Genomic DNA, 16,597 nt, shown 5'->3' with positions numbered 1-16,597 from the left:
CAGATCATGTACTTATACCCTAAAAGGGGATTAATATTGTTAACGAATTCATCAGCCATGTCTGAGTAGCACAAAAGCTGTGTGCAGGTCTGTGTTATTTGCTCATCAAAATGAATGTGCTGAATGGCTAACAAACTCCTGTTTTTCCTTGTCAAGGTCAACAAAACTAACTACTTTGACTCCTTATTTCAAACGCCAATTGGATTTGTTTTTCTAATTGTGTTAACATTTGTGGTTCGTGATATGGGACTGTGGGAGAAACATTTCTCCTTCTTTTATCTCGTTTGTGAAAAACATCCCTACACTTTGAATTCCTTCACATAGTGTTTTTTTGAAAACTAACAAAGAACACTGTGTGAAAATAGTTCTTAGCCAGGCATATCAGTATAAACACACACCTGCAAAAAGAAATGTTTTTTCCCCGCTTACATTTCTGTGTGTATGTGAAAGTCTGGTTAACTCCCTGTCTGCATGAGTTTAAATACGTGTGTATATATATATATCTAAATATATCTCTCTTATAAAAATATATATATATTTATATATTATATTTTATTTTTTTTAATATTGCAGGAGTACACACAACATTGATGGCAGTAAGTATACCTTGTATGAAACCTATTTAAATGGTGAGAAACATGATTGAATGAAGTAATAAACATTTGTTTAAGCACAATACTGTTAGAGTCTCATACTTAGGATATTTCTCAAACATTATGCCTGTATTATTAAAATAGTGTGCTTTCACAAGGAAGCATGAAGTGTATTAGTTTGTAAAATACATGTATACCAGTTTATATAGTACTATATATATATATATATATACACACACACACACACACACACACACACACACACACACACACACACACACACACACACACACACACACACACACACACACACACACACACACACACACACACACACACACACACACACACACACACACACACACACACACACTTAGTGTGTGTGTGTGTGTGTATATATATTATTATACATTCTGAGATGTTATTGAAACAAGCAAGGCAAAGGTAAGTAATAATTTACACATAATCCTGCTGTACACGTACAAGAAAGATGTTTGCAGTTACTTAGGTGTTTTTATAATTGCATGTGACTAATATGCATATGCAATTCTTACATCAATTAACACACCCAAATGCAATGTTTTGCTGCAAAGTCAATGGCAGCTTCTCTAAACTTTGCAACTGGTTCCAGGTGGACCATTACTGAACAGACGATTAATACATAAATATTTATAACACTATTCATTAATTGAGTGTTAACATTTCCAAAACTTCACGTGTACAAGAACATAGTTGAAAGTTTGGAAACAACACAGTCTTCAGCATACATACAATATTAATTAGATAATGTGAAGTCAACAAAACAAGGGCAGAGACATATTGAGTGAATTATAACATTTATTTTTTTTGTTCCTTTTGTGAGCGAGTAACAGGCCTGCTTGTTGTCTCTTGCATTTTTTTTTTTCGTTTGCCACCAACTTTCGCCACAACAGAGCCACTTTGAGTGGCCTCTGGCACTTCACGGGCAGGGCTTATGGGCAGTGACTCACCTACAGGGCTTGTGGGCAGTGACTCACCTACAGGGCTTTTGGGCAGTGACTCACCTACAGGGCTTGTGGGCAGTGACTCACCTACAGGGCTTTTGGGCAGTGACTGTTCACCAACAGGGCTTGTGGGCAGTGACACATGTGAGCAAGTTGGTACACCGTGCACAACACATGGTTGGTCCGTTTCATCTTTCCTGGTCAGTACTAACTGCTTGTGCTGTTGTGTTTTTGTGGCCTCCTTTGTAGGTGTCAGCTGGTGATGTAGTACAGATGGCAGCGGTAGGATGTCGTCAGGAACCTGCACACCAATGTGTGCTACTTGACCGGTAACATTGGGACCTGGTGACTGAAGATCAGATGAATGTGGTGAGAAGTGGCCAGCATGTAATGATCCAGCCTGTGAGGTGTTGAATTGGGGTACATTAGTCATTCTCCAGTAATTAGCTTGGGTTTGCTGAACAACTAATGCTTCGAATGAGGTGTTGATTTTTTGCAACTGTTTAGGCACTTCAATGAAGACTCTGTGGAGATGTGCCAATTGTGATACTGTTTCTTCCTGCAGTCCAATCATCCTTTCCAGCACTGTCATCATGTCTGAATGGCGACGATTTTCTGCGTCCACTATTTTTCCCTCTGAAGCTACAATTGCATCGTATGTGGAAGTTGATGGACGATTTGGCGGTACAACAGTTTCTATTGGCACCTCTTCATGGTCACTTGATTGTATTTCAGTCTCTTCTGCGGCGTCATCCTCATCATCCTCATCATCCTCATCACCATGATGTTCTAAAAAGAAATGTACACATTATTAAATGGCATGTTAATGTATGCTGTGTTACTATGTAATTGTACTGTGTCCTAAGTAACACCTAACATGTTAGCATACGTTTTATAACCTCACATTAAAAACTACCTTGACTTACGAATAATGTTTGGACTCAGTATGAAATATGAATGAATGAAAAGTTGCTCTAAACTCAGAAGTCCTACATGATAGTTCACATCACTAACACAATACATGTTGCCTTACACTTAATTTTCACTGACACTAAGTAATCCTATTTAAAGAAGATGTGCAAAACAAATAATGAACATGACAACATAACATATAGAAGAGCACATATTATATGGCCACCAACTGATACACTCACCTTGTAGTTGTGTTGAGCTGGCTGACCCAGGTGAAGACACTTGTTCCATCTCAGGTGACACATGTCCTCCAGGGGCAACTATATATAACAATAACATAAGTTTGACATTTACATGTGTAAATATTGAACAAACACTTATTGTATGTTCTGTATTTATGATTAACTAACAACATCAGTTGCTTAACCGAAAATGTGTGTGAAAGTGAACATAAATAGTTGTAATAACACTGTACATGCCTGTGTACTTAGAAGTTTTGAGTTCCCTAACATACAACATACTATGTTTCTGCAGTAATGCGTGAGGATAAATAGATTAAATGAGTACATAAAAATCATATGTTGTGTAGTGATATCAGTATCATAATGTACATAACTATCATGAGATGACCATTCACAATGGTTATCATGAAGGTGGTCATATTGCAAAAAGTGTTGTTTTTGGTAGAGGATATGTGTGGTACATTAATCGAAGATGTGGCACACCTGAATGTGGCTGTGACTCAACAAGACAACACATGCAGTGTGTGATAATGTGTCTTTGATAGTAGTTCAACTATAGATATGAGTGAACTAATGTGTGACGTACGCTTTGATAAGTAACGTGTTGTTGGGGCATTTAGTAGCTAAAGTGAAGCTTTCAAATGAGTGTGATTAACTTCAGTTGTGCTAGTCAGGTTGTAATAACGGTATTCCCTTCCCCAAAAAGCCTGATCAGCCACACCTTTCAATTACTTGAAACAGGTGAAAATGGAGTGAACTAAGTTGACCCTAAAATGAGGCTGCAATTAGTGTGTGTGCTGAACCCCACCCCCTCTGTTGAAGTGTATGCTGTGATGAGATATTAAATGCAGCTGCTTTAACACAATGGTAGATGAGCTAAATAGTCGTGTGCAGTTTTTAAGTTATGAAAACAATGACATAAAATATGATACGTGTGCCTCATTATGCTGTCTGTATATGAGTTAAAGCAAAAATGGACCTTTTCATAAACAACTATAGATGTGTTAGTGCAAGTGATGTTTGTAGGCCGTTGCATGCAATATATTTGATGCATGCTTAAAATAGGCAGTAATGTCATGTTTGTCGGAGTAAAATAAATAAAATACACAATAATATTCTACATATTTCTGTTCTGTACCTGTAGCTAGTAATAATTTCTGATTAACATGTGTTACACATGTGTACTACCCTGTTGTTCCCCATCTTCGCCCACCATCAATTGCTTCCACTGCAGCTATGCATTTTGGGAATTCACATGTAAATGAGCACGCAATGGCACGTGCTATATTAGTTACTGCTTTTAGTAGGACTACTACATATATGTCTATTTTGAGATATATATATATACAGAATCAGACATATACATATATAGATGCAGGTATGCTTATATTGTGAAGACAGTATAAAAAGCAGTGTAAATATGCAAAATAAGTGTAAGCAACGACACGCCTAGTACAGTAATATTTATCACCTGCTGGAAATTGTGACGGATAAATTCCAATGTCACGGTCACCAGCCAAGCCTTCCACGACGACGGTAAGTAATTTTGGCCGAAGCAGCTCCTCCAATGGAGTCAATATGAGACGTTGTGGTGTGGGCCCACCTCCAGTGCCAGTAGCATGCACGCGTTGGTCTTGTATTTTCTTTTTCAATTTGGACCTAATATCATCAAATCTTTTCCGACAATGATACTTGTCCCTGACACTATTCCCACAGGCATTGACACCAATGACTATTGTGTCCCACATTTCTTTTTTGCTTGCTGCACTTGTCCGCCCTTGAAAAACATATAAAAGATATGAGGTAAATGATTAATAATATAAGCACCAGTTTCCTACACTGCTAGCTGTTCCAAGAGATAGCAAACATGCTGTTTTATGTGTAATATATGAAGCACATGAGCATTCACTACTAAACCTATACATGTAAGCAAGCTTGCATTCATATTGTATGCAGTTGTGGCAAATTGACCGCCTGTGTTTATTTGTCCTTGTAAGGCATGATAAAAAGCTGTGTTTCCACACTAATGAACATAGAAAGATATTGTGTACCCATATTTGCATATGAACAAAACTCAGATGACCTAGGATCACATGTATTTGAATAATAAATGTAAAGGTACACTTACCTACTAAATGTCCATAGAGACTGTCATAGTGCTCCAGAATGCCAGTGACAAGAGCCCTATTTTCCTGGTCATTAAAGCGAGGATTACGTGGCTTCTCCACACGTTTCTTCCGAGCAGGTTTAGGGTCAGAGCTTGGCTGGTACTGACTGGACTCTCCTTCTTCCAATGGAAGAGCCTCCAAAAGCTGGCCACCAGCAAGCACGCCACCACCAGACACCCCATCAGCAACTGCGCCACCAGCAGCACTCCCAGCACCAGCACTCCCACTCCTAGCACCAGCACTCCCACTCCTAGCACCAGCAGTCCCAGCACCAGCACTCCCACTCACAGCAACAGCACTCCCACTCCCAACAACAGCACTCCCACTCCCAACAACAGCACTCCCACTCCCAGCAACACCACTCGCAGCACCAGCACTCCCACTCCCAACAACAGCACTCCCACTCCCAGCAACACCACTCGCAGCACCTGCACTCCCACTCCCAGCAACACCACTCGGTGCACCAGCAACATCACTCCCCTGAACAGAACGTTCACTCCGACGCGTACTCGCACGAGTAGCAGTCCCACTCCCACCAGCATCACTCTTCCCACGCTTTGCGGGCATACTTCCAGCACTCACAAAAAACAGACAAGAAATGTACAGGCAATCACACGAAGCACTTCCACATATAAAACAAGACAAAGATGTAAACAAAACAACAAAGGACAAAGCTCTCCCAATACACAACAAGTCTCTCAGTCAATATGCAAATCTTCAATCGTCCAGCTCTGTGCGTCTCTCTCTCTCTCACTCCCAACAACACAGAGAATGATTAGCAGTACACGTTGCCTTTAAATATGGCGCGCAATCAAATACATGCTTGTTTCGCCTGATTCAGCAAGATTTGTGATTGTGCAACCTAACAGCACCCCGCCACGCACGCTGATACACCTGTGTGTGATCGGCTCATCATCGTGAGAGTGGGCGGATTTGTTTTCGGCTTGATTTTGAATGTATTCGGCACTTACTGCATACGGAGAGGGAAAATCCCAATAACATGACTAATCGATAAGCTTGCCGATTTCACATAATCGTCGCTTACTGCATGAGGCCCTTAGTTCAATGCTAGAGCTGCTGTCCTGAATAGCAGACGTTCTTCGTTCTAATCCTGTTTGTTCTGACACTTGTACTCTCTTCATCACAAAGGTCTTTAAGCTGATTGGTTTTAAGGATATATTTTATTTATTTATAAAAATGTTTTACCAGGAAGTAATACATTGAGAGTTAACTCTCATTTTCAAGTATGTCCTGGGCACAGAGTTATAAAAATACATGGTTACATTAAAAGAACAGGGTTAAACAGTCAAATCACAGACATTTCATGGACAGATAGAGTTGAAAAATTGGGTACAGGGGATAAAGCGCTTGTGATTTTCTGATTGAAATAAAGCAGCTTTAACATCACTTTAACATCACCAAACAGCAGCTAAACGGCAGCAAATGGCTCACACCCTTTGGCTGTCCTTTCGGCTGCGCCAAAGGCTGTTTGTCTTTGGGGCAACACAGATGTACATTGGGGTGGTTGATTTTCAACGCAGCTGGGAACAAAAAGTGCTTGGTGTCCTTTTGGCTCATTAACATTCCAGTGGGTGGGGTTGACGTCCTACAAAGTACAAGCAAATGTTAACCCTTAGCACGCTGGTCCTGTGCAGAGGGGAGCAGCTCTTGGGGAGCCCATCAGGTGTCACGGGAGCTTGTGCAGGGTTATAATATACACCAAAATAACTGGGTTGAATTGAATGTGGCCGTAATATAATAAAGAAAGTTTATTCCTTCAGGGAAGGTGAACACACAATATGGTACAAATAACACACAGGATATATACACTAACTTTGGGAATGGGGAATGAAGTAATCAGGATCTGGATTAGCAATTCATTCAGGCATCAGGTATCAAGTAGAAGTAATCACGAACAACATTGGGCATAGGGCTTGCACTCGTTTATAAGGGATTTAAGCCCTATACCCTAACATTGGGTGTCAGGTATTGGTTAACAATTACCTGCACCCAATTGCCCTTTGCCAGCTAACGTGGGAAGCACTTTGGTACCTGCCCCCAGGTAACTGGCACATGCGCACAACTCCTCACTCTGGGTCTCATTTTCATAGCCCCACGCTAAAGAATTGGCATCTCTAAGTCTGCAAGAAGGGGATCTGGACAGGAAAAATTTGAATTTGAGTGTAATTTACAACACCTATCATAAACACTCATGTTCTGCTCTTCCCCACCCTAGAATACTTAATCAGTATGGGGGAGCCTTTGATCAGGGGACTTGTTGCAGACATATGGTCGCCCCCTGATCATTAACATACTGCAGGGGCTAGTAGTTTTCCCGGGCTTTATGCTAGGCATAAAATACAGTACATTTCTAAGAAATGTGGGAGATAGGGAAAGGGACAGTGAACACTTTAGCTACTGTCAGCAGAAAGGTGGAGGTGCTGGGGCTATTTGCAAATTAGAGAAGGAGTTACCTCTGAAGAGACATAGGTTAAAAGGAGGCCCCTAGTGTAGCACTCCCCACAGTTTAAAGGTGATAATATTAATAAATAACTTTTATTAGTAAATATTTAAAATAATAGTGGATTATACAACATATAAAGTCTCAGACAGTCTCTTTCGGATGCATATATAAGTAATATGCTCATCCGTGGTAGGTATTTCTATTGGAGATTATGTGCATTCTCCTTTGGACCCACTACTGTAAGGTAAGAGTAAGATCCTTAAACTTACATAAAGCGTACAGGAACCCCCTATATGGGAGAGCAGAAATGATTAGATGATAATGTTATCCATTTCTGCTTATCCTAATATTGTAATGTTAGTGTTCGCCACTGGATAGAGAATGTGTGAGTATATAAAACAAGAGTCTAAAAGGCCTATTGTTAAGTTGATGTGGCTTAGATATTAGCCACATTAACAAAAGGATGAATTATTAGTGACCCCTGGTGGAGCAAACTATATATAGATATGCTCTTATAACCTACAATGTCAGAAATTGACTTGATGTTGTTTCAACAAAATGTACTTTAGGGTAATATTCATGGTTGAAATGTTGGCCTTTGTAAATGCCAGCATATAAATAACATTTCTAAAGGCAATAAATTAATAGCAACCTTTATTCATATAGATCAGTGGTTCCCAACATTTTTCGGTTCATGGCTCCCCAAGGCGATCAGGATTTTTCCGTGGTGCCCAAAGTAAAAACAAAGTTGTATATACATACCTAAGGGCTGGGACCCGCTGCTCCCGGCGGTGCGGGTGGCCGCGCGAGCGTTCCCCACCAGCAGGGGAATCCTTCTGAGCAGGTCCCAGTCCCCCCTTGCTGCACGGCTCACTACGCACTGTGACGCTTCAGCCGCCAGGGGATGCAAGAAAATTGTGATCCCGAGCGGTGACGCGTCACGTGCTGCGCTGAAGAGCCAATCAGCGGTGGGGGCGGGAGCGGGAGCTGTCAGACAGCTTCCTACACAAGGTAATGTGTGTGTATGTGTGCGCGTGCGCGCGTGCATGTGTGAGGAGGACATTTGTGGGGGAAAAGGGAGGGAGCTGCTTACCTTCCAGCAGCCCACAGCAGCTTCCTCCTGTCCTGCAGCCCGGCAGCCCTAGCCCGTGGAGGGAGAGGGGGGGAGTAGCGGGTCCCTCCACTCAAACCACGCCCCCCTCCCACTCCCACCCCACTTCCGCCCCCCTCCCGCTCCGGCTCCCGCTCCCTACAGACCGCATATCGCGGTCTGTGTCTATCAGCGTGCCGCCTGTCTACAGTACGGGCGTGCTGACTGAGGGAGCAGGGCCTTAGCCTAACAGTTGAAGTGCGTAGTTGGTGTCTCTCAGACACACACTCTCTCACTCTCTCAGACACACACTCTCTCACTCTCTCAGACACACACTCTCTCTCTCAGGCACACACTCTCTCAGACACACTCTCTATCAGACACACTCTCTCTCAGACACAGTCTTTCTCAGACACAGTCTCTCTCAGTTACACTCTCTCTCAGACACACTCTCTCACTCTCTCAGACACACTCTCTCTGACACACTCTCTCTAAGACACACTCTCTCAGACACACTCTCTCTCAGACACACTCTCTCTCAGATACACTCTCTCTCAGACTCACTCTCACTCTCTCAGACACACTCTCTCAGACACACTCTCTCACTCTCTCAGACACACTCTCTCACTCTCTCAGACTTTCTCTCTCACTCTAAAAGACTCTCTCACTCTCTCAGACTCTCTCTCTCACTCTCTCAGACTCTCTCTCACTCTCTCAGACTCTCTCACTCTCACTCTCTCAGACTCTCTCTCACTCTCTCAGAATCTTTCTCAGACACACTCTCTCAGACACACTCTCTCAGACACACTCTCAGACACACACACTCTCTCTCACTCTCTCAGACACTTTCTCTCTCACTCTCTCAGACACTCTCTCTCTCAATCTCCCAGACACACTCTCTCTCACTCTCTCAGACACACACTCTTTCACTCTCTCAGACACAGTCTCTCGGACACACTCTCTCAGACTCTCTCACTCTCTCAGGCACACTCTCTCACTCACTCTCTCAGACATACTCTCTCTCAGACCTCACTCTCTCTCTTTCAGACACACACTCTCTCTCACTCTCTTAGACACACACTCTCTCTCACTCACTCTCTCAGACACACTCTCTCTCAGACCTAACTCTCTCAGACACACTCTCTCAGACACACACTCTCACTCACTCTTTCAGACACACTCTCTCTCTCAGACACACTCTCTCTCTCAGACACACTCTCTCTCTCAGACACACTCTCTCTCTCACGCTCACTCTCTCACTCACTTTCAGACACACACTCTCTCTCACTCTCTCAGACACACACACTCTCTCAGACACACTCTCTCACTCTCTCAGACACACTCTCTCTCACTCTCTCAGACTCTCTCTCTCAGACACACACACTCTCTTACTCTCTCAGACACACACTTTCTCAGAGACACACACACGCACACACACGCACAGCCACTGACACACACACACACACACACACACACACACACACACACACACACACACACACACACACACACACACACACACACACACACACACACACACACACACACACACACACACACACACAGTCACTGATACACACACACACACACACACACAGTCACTGATACACACACACTGATAAACACACACACTGATACACACACACACACAATGATACACACACACACTGATACACACACACACACACACACACACACACACACACACACACACACACACACACACACACACACACACACACACACACACACACACACACACACACACTGATACACACACACACATACACACACTGATACACACACACACACTCACACTGATACACACACACTGATACACACAGTGAGAGCAGAGGCAGCGACGAATGTGAGTGACTGGGGTGGGGGGGGAGGGAGGAAAGGCAGGCGACCCGTGCAGGTGGCTCCCTGCCTCCCCCTGCACCCGCCGTCAGGGCAGGCAAATGTACATCTCCCCCCCAGCACCCCCGCCACCTTCTCCTATCACCCGGGGCAGAAGAGGACGGGACACCGCGCAGCCACCAGCAGACAGAGGAGCCAGGAGCGGGAAGGCAGACACACACACTCACCGTGTGCTCTGCACAAAGTGGAAGCCCCGCCCCCGGTTTCCTCTGACCTGCTGCGAACAATCCCCTGTGGCCCGGTCGGCATTAAGGAGTGATGGTGGGGAGGGATAATTGGAGGGATGGTAGGGAGGGATAATCAGAGGGATCGTGGGGAGGGATATCGCGGCGCCCCTCTTGGCACACCATAGCGCACCAGGGCTCCGCGGCGCACAGATTGGGTACCACTGATATAGATGATACTTTTTTTTTTATATTGTTCTCATGGTTAGGCATGCTATTATAATGGTATGCCTTATAATCAATATGTGGGTTTGTTCAGACCACAGATAGCCATGGAAGGTTCATTTAGCATCTATTCATGGTTTAAATGCCAACGTTAGTGTGGTATCTTACTGCTGTGTTTCCGCATAAAAATCCTTCTGAGAGTTTTTCTCCATTCACTTAGTAGTGTGAGGAGGAGAGGATATATGCGGAGCACAGCCGAGTCCACATCTTACTTTGGTATTCTTTCTCCGTGTTGCAAGGGTTCATGCTTGGCCAGGAACACTCAGTAGCCAGGACGCCCTTTTCAGAGAGACTTTTCCCCACTCGCTATGTTGCGGGGGGAATACACGGAGCACCAAACAGTTGGCAAAGACCTGATGTATACATCGGTAGGAAGTAACTTCCGGGGTCACGTGATGTGACGTAGCGTGGCTGCGTAGTGCACCGACGGCCGTTTCGCGTCTTGATGATGCTTTTTCAAGGTGGGTACGCCCCTCGAGGCGGGAGGGGATTAAATACCCTAGGAATGCTAGTGGCAATGTTCTAATGACCATATTCATACAAGGTGCTGTGATTAAATGCGGGTCCGCAGTGTGTTAGATATAGCCCTTGTCACTATGGAGCTGGTATTTTAGCTGTAATATTGATGCAGCAAACTAAATATTATTAAGAGCTAATAAGTCATTTGATTTGTTGGTGCATTAGCTGATAGTTATGCACTTACTGTAGCTGCTGAGGCCAAATTGCAAGGTATGCTTGAATGGACATGATGTTAATAGACATATAATGTGATCACTATAGTGTAAATGCGCAAAGCTAACATTTTGTCAAAACACTGACATAACATTATTCAGAATCGCTACTGAGTTAGTGTTGAAATTGGTATTCACTTGGTGCAGATGAGCCCTATAGCTACTGATAATCCTTCATGAAATGATCCCTAATCAGCATATGTATATATATGTATGTACAAAAGGGTATGATTATCCTTTATTGTGACAACTATAGAACTATATTGTTCTATGTTAGTGGTAGTTAAGATCAACAGTGATGTTTATGGTACATATTAGAAATATATATTTATGCATATCTGTTTGTGTATTTAGGGTCTACACGACAAGAGAGGCAGACACCAAAGGAGAGCCCTCCCACGCCAGACCACACCAGCATCCACATACAAGTTAGGTAGATCATACATGTTTTGTGGGTAAATTGGCACATTCTACGGGAGGACAATGACAATGACTTATGCCAGGTCCAACAAGTAAAACCATTGATAATCAGTCGAAGAGCAGCCAACTTAAAAGATCTCTTAGTACATTGCCACTACACACGAGAGGAACGGTCAACATGGCTAGATAGAAGACAAAATGGGAATTTCAGATGCCAAGGATGCTTGGCATTCCAGTACATGCAAGTTACGAACAAATTTGGCACAAATACACAAACAGATATGCATAAATATATATTTCTAATATGTACCATAAACATCACTGTTGATCTTAACTACCACTAACATAGAACAATATAGTTCTATAGTTGTCACAATAAAGGATAATCATACCCTTTTGTACATACATACAGTATATATACATATGCTGATTAGGGATCATTTCATGAAGGATTATCAGTAGCTATAGGGCTCATCTGCACCAAGTGAATACCAATTTCAACACTAACTCAGTAGCGATTCTGAATAATGTTATGTCAGTGTTTTGACAAAATGTTAGCTTTTTGCATTTACACTATAGTGATCACATTATATGTCTATTAACATCATGTCCATTCAAGCATAACTTGCAATTTGGCCTCAGCAGCTAAGTGCATAACTATCAGCTAATGCACCAACAAATCAAATGACTTATGAGCTCTTAATAATATTCAGTTTGCTGCATCAATATTACAGCTAAAATACCAGCTCCATAGTGACAAGGGCTATATCTAACACACTGCGGAACCGCAATTAATCACAGCACCTTGTATGAATATGGTCATTAGAGCTTTGCCACTAGCAATGCTAGGGTATTTAATCCCCTCCCATCTTGAGAGGCGTTGCCATCTTGAAAAAGCGTCATCAAGACGCGAAACGGCCGTCGGTGCACTACGCAGCCACGCTACGTCACATCACGTGACCCCGGAAGTTACTTCCTACCTATGTGTACATCAGGTCTTTGTCAACTGTTTGGTGCTCCGTGTATTCCCCCCGCAACATAGCGAGTGGGGAAAAGTCTCTCTGAAAAGGGCGTTGTAACAGGGGACTTACCCTATTCAGAAAACTTGTCTCTAATCCAGCAATGTGCTGGTTAATTGACCAGCACCTGGCTGATTAGAGGTGTTAGAAAAAGCCTGCCTCTGAGACATGAAGTGAGGCTCCTTAGCACACCTGTGAGCTGAACAAGGAGACAGACGTCTTGAGCCTGCCAGAAGAGACTGCACGCTGTCAGCAAGACACAGGGGAAAGTACTTCTAAACCTGGAGAACAAAGAAGCCTTCCCCTACAAGAGACAGATAAGACTTTCCTTTCTAAGACTTTTTGTATATCTGCACATATCAAGATATATGTTTGGGGCTGGGAGACATGCTAATCTAAAGGGAATTGTGGACTGCATAGGTTTAACTAGAAATACTCCCAAGTGGAACAGAAGCTTTATTTGACCCTTTTTTTGCATACGTTTGGATGTTTTCTTGTGTTAAAGAAACAGGCGCAATAAAAGCCGTATTTAATTGCACCTTAAAACAGTCTCCATTGCATACCTTTGCACATGTCTTCCTAAATATGGTGTCAGAATTGGGACTGAAGTGGCCCTTGAAGTTAAAAGGGGCCCCGGAGTTTGCCTGTGAATTTTTTTTGTGGTTTTTGCCTACAAACAGCCTGAGCAACATAAACAAAGGATCTCATGCAGCAGAGACCAGAATTAAAGGGATACACATCCAGGCAGGAAATCTACACTGCACTTTAGAAAGCCACAAAACCACAGATGGACTCTTTTCCCCAATCCCAAGAGGAGAGAGAGAGACTGCTGAAGCAGGTAAACCTTACTTGCCTATCACAATAAAGTGTAATATGGTCGTTGAAATAGGGGGTTTGCCTTCCAGTCGTAGTCAGGGTTCAAGAAGTAAGTTAGCCCTTAAAAGGGATAGGCGTTTGTTGTTTTCAAATGTTTCGCTGAAGCAGTGAATACAGATGGTGACCCACGAGCGGTACTGATTCTGCAAGTAAAGGCTGCCACACCGCATAGGACTACCAGCTGTGAATGAAGTATATGCAGAAAAGTGTGAAAATTGATGCAAGACTGTGCTGAAGCAGGGGAATTTTCAGCAAACAAGTGCTGAGGGTAAAATTGCCCTACCGGGGAAAAAGGAATTGCTGAACTGTGTAAAAGGTATCCCAAAGCCAATTGCTGAGTGTTGAGTTGCCCTGCCGGGAGTGAAAGAAATATTCCACTGCAAAGAATATATTTTTTTTTTCTGCAAGTAAAGTCTATCTATGTATCTTGGGAGAAAAACAGGCACCCAAAGTGTGAAGAGTGAATGCCATTATACCCAAAGATGAGACTGAAAATTACTGAACTCAAGCAGAAAACCAAATGCCTTTGCTGAAGCCAGAAAATGGGCAGCTAGCAAGCATTGTATTTAAAGAAATAGAAGCCTGGGAATGTAAAATGGCCACCCAGCTGAAGTCAAATACAGATTCTGCAAAAATAGGGAAGAAAATTTGTTCCTGGTGTAAAGAACCCCACCACACGGAGTAGTGTCCCTTCAGGCCTTATTCAGACGATGAGAGTGAATGCATGCACAGTAATATTGTAAAACTTACCCAGGGGAAGAAAAAGTCTACAGACAGACCTGTGAGTGCTACGACCTCTACAAGCAAAATATGCCCACCTGTAGGACTACAACCATTTGGGGTTCTAGCAAATACAGTGGCAACAGCTGCAATAGCGCCTCCTGAGGTCAGGAAGAAAAATACACCTTATAGCCCCAAAATGGAGGACAAGATGCAGCGTTCCTGTAATGAACCCTACCTCACGGAAGAGTGTCCCTTCCAGTCCGATAAGGAGGAAGACCTCTCTTATGGGGAACCCAAACCGAGTCACACCCACAAAACACCCCAAGAATGGTGGGGTGCCTGAACTTGGTACAAACCGAAAAGACCGCTCCCTATGATGACGAATGTGATCGGCAGGAGAAAGAGTGGGAGCAGTGGATCACCGAATATTTCCGTCAGCTATTACAGTTGCAAGAAAAGCAGGGTGCATCCAGTGACGCTGCTAAAATTTCAAATGAAGATGGAGACCCCAGTTTCCCTGAGGGGATGGTGTCATCCAAAACAAAAAGGCAAAAAAAGAAAAAGAAAAGCGGTTCTTCACTTACCGTGGAACGAACAGACAAATCTTCAGATCTTGCGGAGGAAAAGGGGGTCCGAAATGCCCTGCAGCCTAGAGAAAATGGAGAAGTCATCCCGCGGATGACCGAATATCCAGAGGGCCCAAGGCAGAAGTTGTGTACCCCAAAGAAGTGTCTGTCCGTTGCTAATAGTGAGAAAACCTCAACCAACCATCCCAGGGAAGCGGAGCCGGAACCGGTGAGTGACGATCCCTTGACCAGCCCTGGGGATGCCCTGAAGGTTGCCAGGTTGTGATCTGCTCCGGGAACAATTGAAACTGAAGAAAGATGATTACGCAGAGCTACTGAAAAATAACGTGAAGCTACAGAAAGATGTGCTCACAATGTACTCTTTGGCCAGGACAGAATTGGACGATCTCAAGACTGAGCTAGATACTGCAAATGCTACTATTACCGCCATGGATGAAAAGCGGAGCCAATCTGATAAAATGATGGCTAAGCTGAAGCGGAAGTATGAGGAGGCACTGAAGGAGATGACAATCTTTCAGCAAGAGGTTCACACTCAGCGTAGAGCTGAATGCCTCACAACAGGAGGTCAACAGTGTCCGGACAGAGGTGGACGTATCTCAGAAGGAGGTTCATACACTCCGCAGAGAACTGGATTCCTCACATCATGAGATCAACAGCTGCCGCACAGAACTGGAAGTCTCCAGAAAGGAACTTCACAGTCTCACTGAGGTGCTGGACATTTCAAAGAAAACTATCCTCCATCTTAACTTAGATCTCAAAGTCTCTCAGAAGGAGCTTCAGAACCTAAACCTGGAGATGGAAGTCTCACGCCAGGAGACAGCCCACCTCCAAGCAGATGTGAAAAATGGAAGGTGGATTGCAAGGAGGCCCTGAATAGTACAGAGACTGAAAAAGGAGAAAATTTAAGATTAAAAAAAGAAAATTCGGAGTTGACAAACCACGTCAATGAAAAAGAATGAAAAGCTGCACAAGCTTGAAAAAATAAAGAAATGGTTGAAAGATGAAAAATTTGAAGCAGAGCACCGACTGCAGAACCAACTGCAAGGTCTGCGTACACACCTCCAGAATGTCGAGGAGAAGCAGCGAACTCTGCAGGAAGAAAATCTGCAGGCTGTTAAGGAAATACAAGTGCTGCAGGAACGTCTGATTACCCAGTGCATCCTCACAAAGCAGCAGGATAAACTGAAGGCTACCCTGACCATCACCAAAGCATCGCTAGCGGCTAAGTTTAGAGGCCATGTGACTCGGTACAAGAGGGAGCGCAAAAAGGTCCAGAAACTGAGACGAGTATCTGTGGCCCAAGCGAAGAAGTTCACAGTGCTCCACAAAATAAAGAATGATAGGTGGAAGCAAGCTCAGAGAAAGCACAAGGAAGAAATAAATACCCTGAAAGGAGAATGGCAGGAAACACTCAAGAAAC

General features: G+C 43.5%; 1 long non-coding RNA gene across 1 annotated transcript; it reads left to right on the top strand.

Annotated features, from left to right (window-relative positions):
• The first annotated feature begins 570 nt into the window (after positions 1-570).
• On the top strand, positions 571-2,560 carry LOC142488629 (uncharacterized). Its single transcript, XR_012799545.1, has 3 exons — positions 571-596; positions 1,826-1,945; positions 2,142-2,560. It is a non-coding gene; the product is annotated as an uncharacterized LOC142488629 (long non-coding RNA).
• Positions 2,561-16,597: the final 14,037 nt, after the last annotated feature.

The sequence above is a fragment of the Ascaphus truei genome, chromosome 2 (genome assembly GCF_040206685.1).
Source record: "Ascaphus truei isolate aAscTru1 chromosome 2, aAscTru1.hap1, whole genome shotgun sequence".
NCBI lineage: Eukaryota > Metazoa > Chordata > Amphibia > Anura > Ascaphidae > Ascaphus > Ascaphus truei.
This window is presented reverse-complemented; position numbering and strand designations above follow the sequence as displayed.